Source organism: Phycodurus eques, chromosome 9, assembly GCF_024500275.1.
Source record: "Phycodurus eques isolate BA_2022a chromosome 9, UOR_Pequ_1.1, whole genome shotgun sequence".
NCBI lineage: Eukaryota > Metazoa > Chordata > Actinopteri > Syngnathiformes > Syngnathidae > Phycodurus > Phycodurus eques.
In genome coordinates this window covers 18,652,942-18,669,079 of record NC_084533.1, presented here as the reverse complement: position 1 = coordinate 18,669,079, position 16,138 = coordinate 18,652,942, and the positions used below count along the sequence as shown (strand labels likewise).

The window sequence follows — 16,138 nt, the reverse complement described above, 5'->3', positions numbered from 1 at the left end:
TCTGTTTCTTTTATTAAAAGACACAAAAGGTTGAAATAACCAATCTAACTGAAACATGTTTTGGCTGTTTGCTGGAATCTTCGTATTGCTGTTTGTTGATGCAAGGATTAGAAGTTCCTTTCCAATTTTTTTTGTGTACTGGTACTTTAGTTTGCACTTTGCAAAAGTTGCTCAATCCCCAATTAAGATTACGTCAAAAATATACCTCAAGAGACTAAAGTAACATATTGGCTGTTCACTTTTTTTTTGTTAAGCTGTAGTTATTGATCCGTTAATTGCTTCTGGCTTTGGATAATCAAAATCAGCAAAAAGCAAACCACTCCACAGATCTAAAGAACAAGTCTGTTAGTAAATGAGAACACATACAGTAAGGTAAAAAGGGATGAGAGCACCCATCAGAGAGTACAGTAGTATGTCTCCCTGTAAATGTTTGCTTCAAACACATACAAAACAATTAGAATTGCTCTTGTTATTGTGTGTTTGGCACTCTGTGGATGGATGCTGATAAAGCTGAGTGGAGCCAAGAGGAAAACACTGATGCCCGAGGGAAGCGAGGATGACAGAAAGACAGTGTGGTAGCACCTTCGCATGTGCACACACACACACGCACACACACAAACACGAACAGAGCAAATAATGAGTGAGAGGAATCTTGCACTCAGTATGTCATGGGATGGGACACAGAAGGCAAAATATTCGCCGAGTGTTGCTCTTGTTACATACGGCATAGCAGAGCAAATTTTAATCTAATGTGTCTATTTGCATTGTTACTCCCCAAGTGGAAACAATTTAATTGACTATGGCTCATTTTGTTTGTCTCAGATGCTATTATCTCATGGAGATCATGAAAATGCATTTTGTACATGAACGTTACATATGATAAATTCTTGTATTGTGGCACTACTAATAGCTTTTTCAAAATGCAAAAACAGCATTTTACATCTTTCAACTTATGGAAAGTGTCAATAAAATGTTCAGTAATGCCTAGAAAGGTGACGCGGCTCATTCTTGATAATATTACTTGCAGGTAATCCCACAGATTCATCTCACCAAGCTTCAAAATGATTAAATTGTTGATGACAGAGCATCAACATTTGAGAAAAAAAGAGGTAGGAACTGCAAGCGTATGGTGACTGAAAACCAAAGTGACTCCAAGCTTGTAAACAATAGTGTCATCATTGTAGCAGGTTTATCACAGTGAGACATTTTTCATTTTGTTTGTTTTTCGCAAAATGCCCACACTTTTCAATGACTTTCTGTGAAACTCATTTCTTTAAATATGTGGGGGGAAATGACTTGTTGATTAAAGTGGCAGTCTGGATTGTATTCATATGTACTACAGTAACACAAAATAGTGTATAACACTTAACTGTGTAATCCTAAAATATGAAAATGTTTAATAGAGGTTTCAACATTTTAACTAACCGTTAAATTCAATTGGATCCTCTTGAATACGAATTAGACAATGTCCAAAAATGTACTATGAAAAAAAAAAAAAAAAATAGAAATGATATTCTCACATCCTATGACTTATGTACAGTATCTTGTTAAAAATAACGTGTGCAGCTACATTTCAGCATTCAATTTAAATTGCACTTCCTTTAAATTGTTTACTACAGTGCGAAAATAGTCCACTGTATTATCATAAATTATGGCCCGTATTGACAGAGATATCTGCAACCTGAGCGCATTAGCAGATTTTGTCATGCAGCCGGCAGCGCAATGATGGAGGCAGAACAGACCCAGCAGCAAGTAACGAGGAATATGAATTCATGACTCCAAACATTATCATATGAGAGAAACACATTTGCTCTTCCCTTTTGTACCGTAGCTTCCGAGGCAAGGAGGCATTTATGAATTGGGGCCAGTCACAGGTACTGTATGTTTCAAGTTGCATGTCATCACTCTATTGTGTTGTTGTTTGTAATACATGGTTGTCTTTTACACATTTGGTTTCCTCTGTAAACTCTATGAAGAGAAACAATGTATACAATCACTGAATTTTAAATGAATTGACGTGAAAGCCTTTCAGCATGGTACGGCCCAACTTCAATATTTACTAAAGAAATGCTGCTTTGTTTATTGGCATGAATTTGAAGTGACATTAATTAAATATTTATTTTTCAAACAGGTGGCCATATATGTACAGTACATAGTAGTTACAAAAGCAAGTCATTCCCTCTACATACACATGGATGTCCAAAACATACAATTGGACACATATGTACATATACCAGCTAAAGACTCTTGTGTCACCATGTGTACAAGTACAGTAGATCTAAAATGCTTGACACACGGCTGCTAGCCAGTTCCTTGAATCTATACATTAAAATCATCGCCTGTCACCGTGGGGGACCTAGGTTCAAGACCCCGACTGGATTATCCGCCAACATCCCCCGGACTCATGGCTGTGGTGTCCTTGAGCAAGACACTGATACCCCGAAATGCTCCCCGGGCGCTTCAGCTGCCCTCTGCTCCAGTGTGTTCCACTAACATGTGTATATGTTCACTGTGATGGGTTAAATGCAGAGAACAAATTTCGTGTGCATGCATGCATGTTCAAGACAATAAAATATTCTTCTTCTTCTTTCCTCAAGGAGAAAGATCTTGCAAGAAAAAAATTGCCAGTTACAAGATTTTTTGATTCATTCTTTTTTCATCAACAGGCTGTTTATTACATTTTTAACTACAAGAAAAATACATGGTGACCTCTCTCTCGAATCGGTCATGCAGTATAATACAGGTCAAACAAATATTAGCCCAAGGGCAGCTAAAAGAAACTTTATTTTTTTTCATGAAGTAATGTCAGAAGCGTTAGTCTGTGTAATGAAGTTATAAACTGCCTTTCCCTGGAAGCTATTTTCTGGAAATAAAATGTTTTATCATAGCTGTACTGCAGACTACAAGCATCCACACTGAAGACTGGAGTCATGAAGATAGAAATGTGTCTTGTTCTGTAAAAACGAAAGGGTAGTTGTGGATTTTTGAGGGTTGAAACTTCTGCAGGCAACAATTTAATTAAAGAAGGAAGGGTAACAAAACCAATGGACCTCTTCCTCCTCACTGTGTATTAACCACATTATCGCTTGTAAACTGGATTTTTAAAGAGAATCTGATTTTACTCTGCAATACTGATTTGACCACTCAGTTTTATGCTGGATTGTTATCCAGTACATCTATCCATCCATTTTCAACACCGCTTATCCTGGTTAGGGTCGCGGGACGCTGGAGCCTAGTACAATTTAATGCAATCGTTTAACTTGAAAGGTTTTTTTCTATGTAGCGTCTTCATCCACATTCCATGTCTTTCCAATCTTTTCATCGTTGATAAGCAAAAGAGAAGGGTTACTAAGCAACCAACAGCAAGAGAAGCCTCGGAGTAGAAGTAACGGATCAGCATTTGCTGGCCATCAGGACACTACACCAATGCAAGGCTAAGGACCCCACACTAACATACAAATAAACACACAATGTACTGTACCGTATTTGAAAATCATTGTTGAAGGCCAAAATAAAAATTTGATTTTACTGACTATTATGACTCAAACTGAAAAAGCTACATAGCAGTGACTTTCCTGCTTGCCCATTAACATTTGCTGAAATGACAGTGAAATCTGGTTTTAGCTTTTCCGTCGAGACCATGCTTAGGTCAGAACGGAACTTGTGCAAAGAGCAGTGACAGGCAGTGGATACTTCTGTCTTATTGACTTGCCCCTATCTTTGAGTTTCCAGCTGGAGGGAGTGCAAGTAAAAAAAAAAAAGATTACTCAAAACTCACTAAAATGTTCCTACTGTGAAATATTCATCACATCATGAAAGAATATTCTTAAGAAGGTGGCATTTTAGCTCTCCTGTCGGTGAGCTTTCAAGTGCACCCGAGCCTGCTCTCTGAAACGTAGCTTGCTGGAGGTGGATGCAATCTGAATTAATGGCAGTTTTACTGGAAATATGAATCTTTATACAAGCATACGTATATGCCAGGAGTGACTATTGCTATTTAATGCAATCCCTAATCGAGGGAGAGTCTAATTCCAGCTGCTGTTTGGGATAAGGACAACATCAGCAAGTCGGAGCAATGAACAAATAGTGCAAATCTACGATATATGTATTTTAAAATTCAGATCTGATACTTTCAAAATCATTTTGTGGCCAATTATTGAAAAGAAATAACCACTATATTATGTTTGTGACAAGCAACAAACAGGCTGCACCAAAATGTGATATATTATCACAGAAACATGATCTGTGTTCTGAGCACAAACAAAAGCAGGCAGACAACTTGGAATCTAATGTACCATTAAAGTTTCTCTGGTAGGATACAATAACATTGCATAGGACATAATGTTACGTAATGTAATGCTTCTTGTGTTGCATCTTAGTGGCCAAAACAAAATGCAGACACAATTTACATCATGCAAATCTGATCATGTTTAATTGCCTAGAGCCTGACATTAATAATTGATCATAGTTCAACACAGTTAAATTATAATACATGGCAATTTTATGTGTGATCAATGACAGGATAGTTTTTATGGGTTTATTTCCCTAATTTGTAGATTCTAAATCTATTACACATACTCTGGGCCCCACATTGACTGTTTATCATGGAATTTCATGTCAGGTCTCAGTATTGAGGAGAGAAACTTTACATTAAGAGTGCTTTCACACCTGTAAATTGGTTTGTCTTCACTGAATCCTTTCTTGGTTTAAGTAAACTTTGTCCATGTCCCCCGATATGTTTCCACACAACACAAAGACATTAGGTGACAGTGTTCGCTTTTCTTATTATTCGTGAGGGAAAGGAATAAAATGGTCTTCTGGGCTACAGTACACTAGCAAATAGAGCACAGTTACTGCGACATTGCAAGCAGATCATTCTCCTTTGCAAAATTTTTAAAAAAGATTGTTGTTTGCGCATGTACTGTCGGACAACAGATGAACCACATGAATGATTAAACAAAGACTTGTTCTGCCTGCCACTGGTTCAGCTCGTCCGTTATTGCCAGGTTTCAGATTGTTGGTAGCAGGAAATGTATAATGTGGACCCTACGAGGTCTGATCTCAAAGCATGACAGTCATACGTAAACATAAAATATTGATGATGACCTGCATGTTGTTTAGCGTTGTTTAGAGGTATTGTAGATTACTGTCGAGATGGGGAAAGCTGGTGTGCCGTTCGCATTTTATATGTATTTTGTTTGTATTTCACTAAATAACCTCACACAATCAGGATGTAGCGATATAGCAATTTCCATACACAACAGGTTGTTCGTTTCTGATAATCACTAAAAACTGATGAATAGTTTGTCATCTTCTAATCCGAGTAATGTGCACGCAACTTCCGCACTTGGCAAAACAGGACAAATCACTTCCTTCCGGTTCAGAGTTAGGGTTAGTGGAGCCCTACGGCAGGAGACCGTGACAAAGCACTAGTAGAACACATGGTGTCTTCAAGAGCAACCGAAGATGACCATATCTGTTGTTTACGCATTTTTCGTGTTTACATATACAAACCCCAATTCCAATAAAGTTGTGACGTGTAAAATGACACATCATGTTTGAGAAAAATCTTTACTTTTATTTCACTACGTTTTAATAAACAATATGTAACAGTTTTAAGTTCAAAATGACTCTTTAAATAAGGATAAATGATCATTAAAAAAAATAATTCTACTTAAGCAAGGGGCTAACTGAATAAATGTGCTCTTACTCAAAGTGCAATCACAAATTGCAACTTAATGGAAGCAAATACAGTTAAAGCATAGAAGGCAATAACATTAGGCTGCAAGCACCGACTTTTCATTTGAAAATCCCCATTAAAGTGAATTGTCAAGGACAGTGCATCTCCTTTGCTCTGCTTGACCACTGGCCAGTCGTGCACAGTCACAAACTGCAAAGAACTCCACAGTTGCGATTTCCGTCTTTATTTACGCCCGCCGTTTTGTTTTATTTCATTGCAGTCAGGTCAGCCAAAAAGTTCAAATCAAGGCAGCCACTACAACGATTGCTAATAGTGTCTTACCGTGACATGCCGCCTCTCCGGCAACGCACTGAGAGCCAACTTCAAAATAAAAGCTTCATATATTACTTCATAGGGACATCGATGCCATTTTAGGCTTTTATTTCGAAGTTGGCACCGGAGCGCAGTGCCGGAACTTAATGTTCGCCCCCTGGTGACTGGCCGACAAGATTGCGGGCCTTGCTGCAAATGAAGCACTTTTCTTTTGCAGCAGTGCCCGCATTTTAAATGGTAAAAAATCGCCGATGATCAGGCTCATTTAATCTCAGGCAGCCAAAATCGAGATCATGATTAAGATTTGATTAACTGTGCAGCCTGTCTTTCGAGGATGCTCCTTTTCTACCTAAGCATGACGATCACCTGTTTCCATTTACCCTGTTCACCTGTGAAATGTTCCAAACATGTTTCTTGAACATTCCTCAACTTTCCCAGTCCTTTGTTGCCCCTGCTGAGAATGTGTTCCAGGCATCAAATTCAAAATGAGACAATATTTGTTCCCCCCAAAAACAACAACGTTCATTAGTTTGAACATTAACTAGCTTGTCTTGGTAGTGTATTCAATTGTAAATAGGTTAAAAAGGATTTGCAAATCACTGTATTCTGTTTTTATTTACATTTTACACAATGTCCCAACTTCACTGGAACTGTTTTTTTTTTTTTCGTCATACAATATACGTATGTATAAATAAATGATACACTGTACATGTGTTTAACTTTTGTCCGAAGATGTCAGCGATAAAGACAATATTCTAGCAAGTTAAGGTGAGCACACGGGAAGTCCGCCAACCTGTTTTTTGGTTTGGTCACATGATGTTCCGCTTAAGACCCATTTAAGTTTAATTTTCATACATTATCATTCATGATGAATGCTGCCATCTCCTTCGCAATCTCCAGTTTAGTAAAGTCTAACCTCATTTATTTACCAGTTGGAGCAGCTAGAGGTTGAGATTGCTTTCTCACCACAACTGAAAGGATCTGATAACTTTTGGTTTCTTTAATCCTCATTTGGTTACTGTGTTAACACCTGACCAACCAAACCACAAAGAGAGGAAGAAAATTCCCTTTTTTATTATTATTTTTTTTTTTGCGATCAAGATAGACCAAATGGTGCTCATATAAAATCACCCTAAAATTGTTAAAAAATAATAATAATAATAATAAGTGCTGCTCCTGGAAACAACAGGTGCAAAAAGAACACATACACAGACACGCACACATACACAAGACCCTTTGTCTGAGTGTCCGGATAGAGCTGGTACTTTGATATGATGCCCACTGCATTTCTCATTCGATGCACAGCTCAGCCATCAAGTGTGCTCTACCCGTTTTTCCATCAAGCCTTCATTTCCTCCCCCATTTTAGGGCAGCTTTTTGTTCATTTGGCAGCACACCTTCCCATTTGTAAATTTCCTGCTCCCCTCTTGCTGTTTGGGGTCATTATACAGGAAGGCCTGTGTTTGTGTGTGTGTGTGAGTGTGTGCCTCGCTCTATGCCTAAATATGTGTTCCAGGCATGTTTAGCCGGCATGTGTGTGTGGTTTCTGCCTCCCCATCTTATGACGTGTAGTGACTCCAACATGATCAGATCTGGTTTCCATGGTTACCGATGCCCCATTTAAAGCTCATGCTCCCAAGTTAGTGTGTGTGCGTGCGCATACATGAATTACACCTAAAACAAAAGCTCCTGTTGAAATGGATTGCAAATGTACATTAAAATATTAACATGATGTAATCCAAACCAGAGATGAGGGGACTCGAGTCAATTGACTTGACTCGAGTCGCCAGTTTTATGACTTACGACTTGCTTGGCAAATACTTCAGAAAGACTTGACTTGACTTTAGACTTGGTAGCCAAGAGACTTGACTTGACGTTGATTTGAACTACATGACTTAACAAGTCATCTCGTTTATAGTTGGAAATTTGCATTTTAATTGAGACCGTTTGCCTTTTTTTAAGTAAGAAATGTTTGGGGAGGAGGGGTCATTCACGCCAACCTGGCAACACAGTCTTTGTTATTGCATACTTGCCAGTGTGACATAACTGCCTGCTTGAACAACAATGGAAGGAGCTCCGTAGAATACAATTTGGATTCAAGGATTATGTTGTCGATGAAGACTGCAAAAAGAGCATGGAATCCTGCATGGCTTGAAACTCACGCATCAAAGACACAATGAGAATGATGTCGAACTTCATCCGTGGCTACAAAACTCACAAAGACAGGTAAGCTAATTTAACAGTTGAGCTACCTGGTCAAACATTAAGTTTCATGGACTGGTTGGGGACGATTAAAAATAAAAATGATGTGATTGTGAACGTTTTAGTACAGCTAAGTAACTTAACTAGGGGTGGGACAGTTTAGGATAATTGTCCGAACGATTCGTTTCGGTTCATAGGCACGCAAAAGTCTCTCTATTTTTTTCTCTCTCTCTCCTGAGCAGAAAGTTGTGCCTAAAATGTAATGCCAACCGTAGAATGCAGAAGACGTGAAGATGCGTTGCTAGCGTTGTGGAGATTAAAAAATATCATAATAGTTTTTTTTTAAATAAAGGTGCGGAAATGTTTGCAAGCATGATGAAAAAGTCAGCACTAGAAGATGCCAGGTGGTTATAGGTCACTTTGCATTACGATAAAAAAATTTGTGTTCTAATATTAGTAAGTACAGTACAAATTGTGAGTAGCTATGTGTTAATATAATTTTTATACTATTGAACGTGTTTATTGAAGTTTCACCATTAAAATGTCATTTGTTATCTCGGCTCGGTGATAAAGCTGTCTGCACTGTTTTTAAAATTGAGAGAACAGCATATGTACCATAACCTTTAATCAAATGACAATGGTCAATTGTCCACAGTCTGTGCTTCTAAATAAATTAATAAACGCGACAGAGTGATTTAATTAAAGTAGAGGACAAAGGAGGAATGCAGATTTGTATTTTTATTTTTTATTTTTAAGGATTGCAACATTTTTATGTCATGTATTATTCTCTTAATTATAAATCCCTTTTATGCTCCATTAGTCCATTAGGTACACATCTAATTATATTTGACCAACATAAAACTGTCTTGGCTTTTGCTTAATGGTGTTCTCTTAAGAACCGTACGAGTTACAAGGCTGTCATCACAAAGTACTCTGCATAGTTAGTTTGGAAATAAAGTTCAGCTAAATCGAGTTTGAAATACAACTTTTACACAATTCAGTGCAATAAATTCAATCAATTATAATCTCAGTTGTTGTTCATTTAACTTTTATAAGGTGTGAATACTTTTTTCCGTGTTATGATTTGTGAAAAAAACATTTTATTACCACTCCAATGTACTGTATGTTGCGACTGGAGCAAGATTGTATGACATGAATTGCATTTCTGGCATACTTTTGCATATCATTATATAAATGAAGGAGATTTACCATATTTCTGTGTACATCTGTATACACTGTTCCAAATTATTAAGCCTATACTGTTTATGTTCGCGCTCTGTGATCGACTGGCAACCAATCCGGGGTGTACCCAGCCCTTTGCTCAAAGTTTGCTGGGATAGGCTCCAGCTTACTTCCAACCCAAATAAGGACAAGCAGTATCGTAACTGAATGCCTGGATGTTTATAGTCATTTTCCAAAATAGTCAATATAATTTACAATGAATAATATTTTTGCATCATCAACAATTATATCAGCTTCTGTAATAATTGGGATTTTATTGCACAAAACCACAATTATGACAAAATACTTTTCTTGCTAAATTACTTAAAATATAAAGTTCTCAATTATTATGTACAGCAGTTAAAAAAAACAAATAGGGTGTGAAGAACACTTTTATTTCTGTCAATACATCGAGTTCCTAAAAAAATATATATATATTTTGAGCAACAATCTTCATTAAGAGAGGAACCCCTGTTCAACCTCACATTCACAATTCTCTCATTCATTGAAAATTGTAAATTGTAAATCCATGGATAGTTTCTGCATTAATCTCATTTGAAGACACTTGAATTGCCTCCCAAAGCTGCTGTTTGGAAGTACTCTGCCGGCCCGTTCACCCACATAGATCTTCCTCTAAGGATGCTTCGCAGACCCTCAGGTTGGGATCACGGCTTGATGGTGGCAAAACCATGACTTTTGAGTTTTTTCTCCCTTTAAACCCACAGCAGATAAGGATGAAATGGTATTATTTTTAAGCATTGGATGGAGCATTGTCTTGCATGAGAATTATTTTACTACGGGAGGTATGTTTCTTTTTATAACATGGCAAGAAAAGGGTCAATAAGTAACTCTACATACACTTTCCTTCCCCTCCTGGATAAAGTTGATTTACTCTACATGCAAACACCTGATCAGTACCTATAAAAGCTGGACACTGTGTATAATTCTGCTTTACGCTTTCTTACCAGAAGTGGTATTCGACTGGACCCTAGCACTCTTTATGCAACAGCAAAGTGCCCATCTCTTCTCACACGTATTTTGACAAGATGGCTCTCTCTCTTGCACAAAGCTGTGATTGGGCTGGTACCATCTTACTTAAGCATATTTCTGTGCATAAAGCAGAACCAGCATGCCCGTCAATCCCAACATGCCCTTGAGCTGGTTGTCCCCAGACTGCGAACCAAATTCGCGAAAAGGGGATTTAGCTATACTAGCCTGGAACAAGCTACAAAAAGACCTCAAATTGCCAGGACTAGTTACGGTAGGAGAATTTAAAACTCTTCTAAAAGAGTACGAATGCAGCTCTTACAGATGGTGCAACCGTGTCTGATAACTTGCCTGTAATCTCAAACTGAATGTTGTTGTTTTTTTCCTGTCGAAATGTGTTGTAATTCTGTCTTTTGGCCGCCTTGCTTGGCCAGATCATTCTTGTAAAGGCGGTTTTCATCTCAATGATGCCGTTTTTCGCAGAGGTCATTTTGACAACTTCAAGGCCCACCAAAAATGTCTACCATCTCACTTCCCATTATTCCATTCCAAAACATCACTTCGCCATCTTCGTCATCCGCCAACTATCCAGAACGCCATCCATCTGGATCATCCAAGAGTACCATTACATTCATTTGTGAGTATAACTATTTTAAAATAATTAATGTATTTCTGAGCCAACTGTAAACCATTTTCTTTGTAAGCTTGGTAAGACGTGGCCGAAGTACAGCTTCATGCACAGCTGGTTTTGAAGGATCCTGTATCGGGAGGATCTTGGGACTCTCGAGTCAACAGCAGCTTCAAATACTGTCCCTGCTTGATATACATCAGTGGCCTTTGTATATCAAAGCTCCGTTAATACAATGCATTTGCCTGACAGAATCCTTCCTTGAATATACTGTATACCTTTATCAGAACAAATACATTTAGTGTCTGAGTGAAATCAACAACATAAAAACAAAAACAAGAAACAACAAAATAATTTAACAGTATAACGACTTTCTTGAAATGTCCAGTTTTCATTCCTTTGCAAACCATGGGACGATTCTGAGCTTTTCATCAGCAGAAAGATTAATCTTTTTTACCATTACGCACAAAACCTGTGACTTGCTTGTTAATGTGGAACAACCACATAAAGTAATTTTAGTTGGCTTGATTGAGAAATAATAAAACCTGTCGGATAAGTGAACTACTGTATTTTCACGACCATAAGGTGCACCGTATTAAAAGGCGCAGTCTCAGTTGCGGGGTTTATTTCTGTATTTAATGCATACAGAAGGCGCACCGTATTATTGGGCGCAGGCATGGTAAAACATACGCTAGCTTAAAACATACAGTAGCATGCATGCACGGTAAAACAATGTTTTTAAAAAGGCAGCGGGAGCAAAACTGAGTTTGATTGTACTTTATTGAAGTATTTAACAATGTAGTCACGTTATTTTTTGATCAAACCTCATCCACAAATCCATCAAAGTCCTCATCTTCTGTATCTGAAATGAACAGCTGGGCAAGTTCTCCATCAAACACGCCAGGTTCCCTCTCGTCATTCTCCGAGTCAGTCTCGTTGCCGTGTGGCTCCTCAGAAATGATGCCGCCTTTTACGAAAGCTCGAACAATAGTGCAAGCAGACACGTTAGCCCAAGCATCCACAATCCATTCACAAATTGTGGCGTAACTCGCCCGGCGCTCCCTCCTAGTCTTAGTAAAGCTGTGTTTGCCATCTGTCATCCATGGCTCCCACGCCGCTCACAACTTCACTTTGAACGCCCTGTTTACACGGATGTCCAGCGGTTCGTCAAGCCTCCCGGAATGATGGCAAGCTCCGAGTTATTGCACTCAGTCGACTGGTGACTGTAGAGACGCTTGTCCCAGCTGTTCTTTGATCAATAATCCATTGCTCGAGGTGGTCTTCCAACTCGGGCCACCTCGCATTGTTTCCGCGGAAACTCAGCTTCGTCTTCTTGACTTGGCGAAGCTTGTTTTCCTGCTTCCTCCACTTGCGAACTATGGATTCGTTGAGCTTGAATTCTCTCAAGGCTGCTCGATTCCCATGTTCCTCCGTGTAACTGATAGCTTGCAGTTTAAACTGTGCTTCGTAAGCGTGTCTCTTCCTAGGTGCCATTTTCGGGGGTCCTTAGCCAAACCAATGCACGTACCGGAACTATATACCTACTGGGGGCGTGTCTTTAGCGTCCTCTGTCACGCGCACCCTTCCCCCTTTACGTCCGCATGCTGTCCTCAGTCACGTCCGCCTTCCTCTATATCAGCAGCGCGTCGGCAGGAAATGCTCCCAGTCAGTCAAGCGGAGCTCTTATTAAAGTCACACAACAATATTTCAAGATTTTGGAACTCTGTGCACACATAAGGCATTATAAAGCGCCCCGTCCATTTTTGAAAAAATTTAAGACTTTTAAGTGCGCCTTATGGTCGTGTAAATACGGTAAATCTACAGAAGCAGCAACATGCAAAACCTCTCCAGAAAAGTGAAAATTCAAATGTTTATTCAACTGTACTCTTACATACCCAATAATCTGGTGATTCAATGACCAATCTATGCAGAAATTTAAGAAATTCCAAAGGGTTCACAAACCTTTTTTCCCCCACTCCACCTGCATATAAGAGCTCAAACGGTGATCTCTTGTCTCAATCGAGAGATGTCCAACCCAAATGTGTTCAGTCTATAGCAAAAATAAAGGAACTGGGAGAGGAGAAGTGTGAACAGTTGTGTGACCGTCCGTGCAGTATGGAAAGCAATATACCACTTTGGCACGGGTGAATAAATGCATGCCTCTGATGCGCCAATTGCTAGCTAATACTGACAACCTTATGTAGACTACAAAGTAGAGGTCAGCTAAAATGCCTACCCTGCCCTCATTCAAACTCAAATGGGATTGTGTTTTGTGTAAATTCCAGACTTCATTTGAGAGATGTTCTATTTCATCATCTTGCCAAGCACAAAAAGAGTCTTATGGTATTCCATTGTTGTTTTGATGGTTAAGTACTTTTGCATACTTGGAATGAACATTTAAAGTACATGTGTACATCATGCATTGCTTACACATTTGAAATCGTGTCATTTTCTAAAACTTGCAATCTGGGACCAATTTTCAGAGGCTCAAATTTGCTTTTACTCTCAATTTCATATGAAAACTATCATGTGAACAAAAAGAATCAACATAACTATTTTCTAAACCTTTTCATTCTTGTTCAAATCTTTAAAAATATTCATTTGTGTGCTTAACAAAATATATAATGCCCCATTCTCATAAAATTTTTTTTTAAATTTTAAAAACAATTAGCACCATTGGTGCATTGACTGTTCTTGGAACACACCCTGACACATTTAGTTTCTGTCAAACACAAATACACACCGAGGAAACTCCTTCAGCGTGGGTGTTCAAAATAAATGCTGATGAGTCATCTTTCTATGAGTCTTGCTGGTGTTGTGCTCCTTGAAGTCCTTCAGCAGCACACAAAGTCTAGTCTTCTGCTTAAATAGATAAACCTTGCAGTAAAAAAGATACTGAAAAATATTGATCATTCCCACATAAGAAGGAGGATCTATTAAAATTAAACCTTAATTTAACTTTAAATCTATGCTGTTTATGGGGTAGGAATTGTGAAATGTTGCATATCCTGTAAATTATTTTGATAGTAAATGTTTGAGAGTTCTGTTGCTATAAAACACACCTTTGCCATTCTATGCCTTTGGAGTTTCAATTGGACAAGGTCAAACATTGTTTCTCTCTTCCTCTCAAAAAATCCCCAAATAATGGTGATTTAAAAGTCAACCTTTTTAGATTATCAGCCACAGAAGACATAAACCGCATTTCAATCATCCAAGTATGTAAAGAAACAACCATGATTGCCAACTCTAATTGCTTCAGAGAGAAAAAAATATAGTCATGTGCATGTCTAAAGCACAGAAATTGCTTAAAGGACCAATCTGTGAACCAGTGTCGTTTTTGAATGGGTGACAAGGGCAGCTGCCCAGCGCAGCACTCTCTGGGGTGGTTGACGATTGGCTGCATAGGGCGCATAGGTTTGGGCAAAATATTTTTCTACAGCTCCAATGCAAAACTGCGATCAATCACTACCAAAATTTATGTGGATATCTCTATTTATGCCCATTTACCCCTCTGAAAATATTACAGCGATCGGCCTGATATATTTTTTATTTTATTGATTTTATTGTTTTCCTCTTCATATGTGGACACTATAGTGAGCGCTGACTATAATGATGTACTGGGCTGATTTAGGTGGTGATTGGTGACAGTTCTGGGACATTAAGCCACGTTAAGCGTTTTTACGCTTACATTTAGTGTTTTAGATTGTTTCCGCGGTGGCCGCCGTGTTTACCATTTTAATCAGAATCAGAAACAGAATCAGAATCATCTTTATTTGCCAAGTATGTCCAAAACACTATAACACTAATAATTGTTTTATTTTTCAGCATATTAAATTAGTGATTGAACATAATTTCATGTTCATGTGAGATAGCTGTTGTTCATTTAAGAGTGCAACAATATATAACACAATATAAGGTACAATTACAGTCTTTTTTTCATGAAAAGTTGTAATTTTAAAGGATTTTAAAGGTGAGGGGCTTGCACCCAACAGCGAAAATGTATAAAATATGACTAAAGAGTGCCTCTTCATAGTATAGTACATTCCTTTTCCCACACCTGCTATGCAGTGAATTTGGTCTCCACTTCTGCGACTGACGTCACACACAGACATGGGTGTGTCGATTTTGGCAATGAAAATGCGACATTTCAAAGGCAATTAGTTATTCACCAATTGCTCCAAAATGGATTGATATTATTGAAAATGACTGCCAGTTTCCAACCAGTTCAAGGTATACCCCGCCTCCTGCCCGTAGTTAGCTCGGATAGGGTCCAGCATACCCGCAACGCAAGTGAGGATAAGCAGTGTAGAAAATGGATGGATGGATGGACTGCTAGTTTCATTTTCTTGAGCACAAAATACATAAAAATCCACTTGTTAGTGAAATATAGACCATGAAGACCCCATAACTTAAGCACTTCTAAAATGGCCTCAATGCTCCATTAAGTGAGTATGGGTAGGTTAAAGAGGAACTAAAACCCCATAATTCTAAAGTAAGAATACATGGTATGTGCCTGCACTAGTCAAACCACAGTACACTGATTAACATTGCTTTAGTAGAAATAGAAATAAACAGGATCATTAATCAGTAAGGGAGCCGCCATGTTGTGTAAAAGTATTATCAGCTTTGAAAACGAAGCGCCAATTGAGGGCTGCCTACAACCACAGCACTCAATTGAATTGTCGGCTGACAGTTTGCAGAGGAGGAGAGATTTCGCAGGTGCTATTTGTCTGTCCTGTCCCCATGTGGTCTGTTATTTTTACGCATTATTAACCAATTTAAAGTGCTGAAAATACTGGAGCTTGAGAAAAAATGTATTAGCGCTCACAAACGCGGCACTCTCTGAGAAGTGATGGAAAACTCCACCCCTTCCCTCATTCTGCTGATAGGCCGTATGCATCTTGATTGAAAGTATTTTTTGACAATAAGTAAAAGTAGTAAGCCTGGAGTAAAAAAAATTAAAAAAAATAAATAAATAAAAAAGGAGTAAGCCCGTTTTGTTAAAAATTTACCGCTTTAGCGCTTAGCAGTATGAACTGTGGCAGCATCAAAGTGTGCAGATTCATTTTCAACTATTAAAATGCTTT

At 38.4% G+C, this 16,138-nt stretch overlaps 1 protein-coding gene across 5 annotated transcripts in view; it reads right to left on the bottom strand.

Moving 5' to 3' along the window:
* The window catches only part of si:ch211-26b3.4 (connector enhancer of kinase suppressor of ras 2), a 72,523-nt gene that overhangs the window by 53,894 nt on the left and 2,491 nt on the right, over positions 1 to 16,138 (bottom strand). The gene's annotated exons all lie outside the window — the stretch shown is intronic.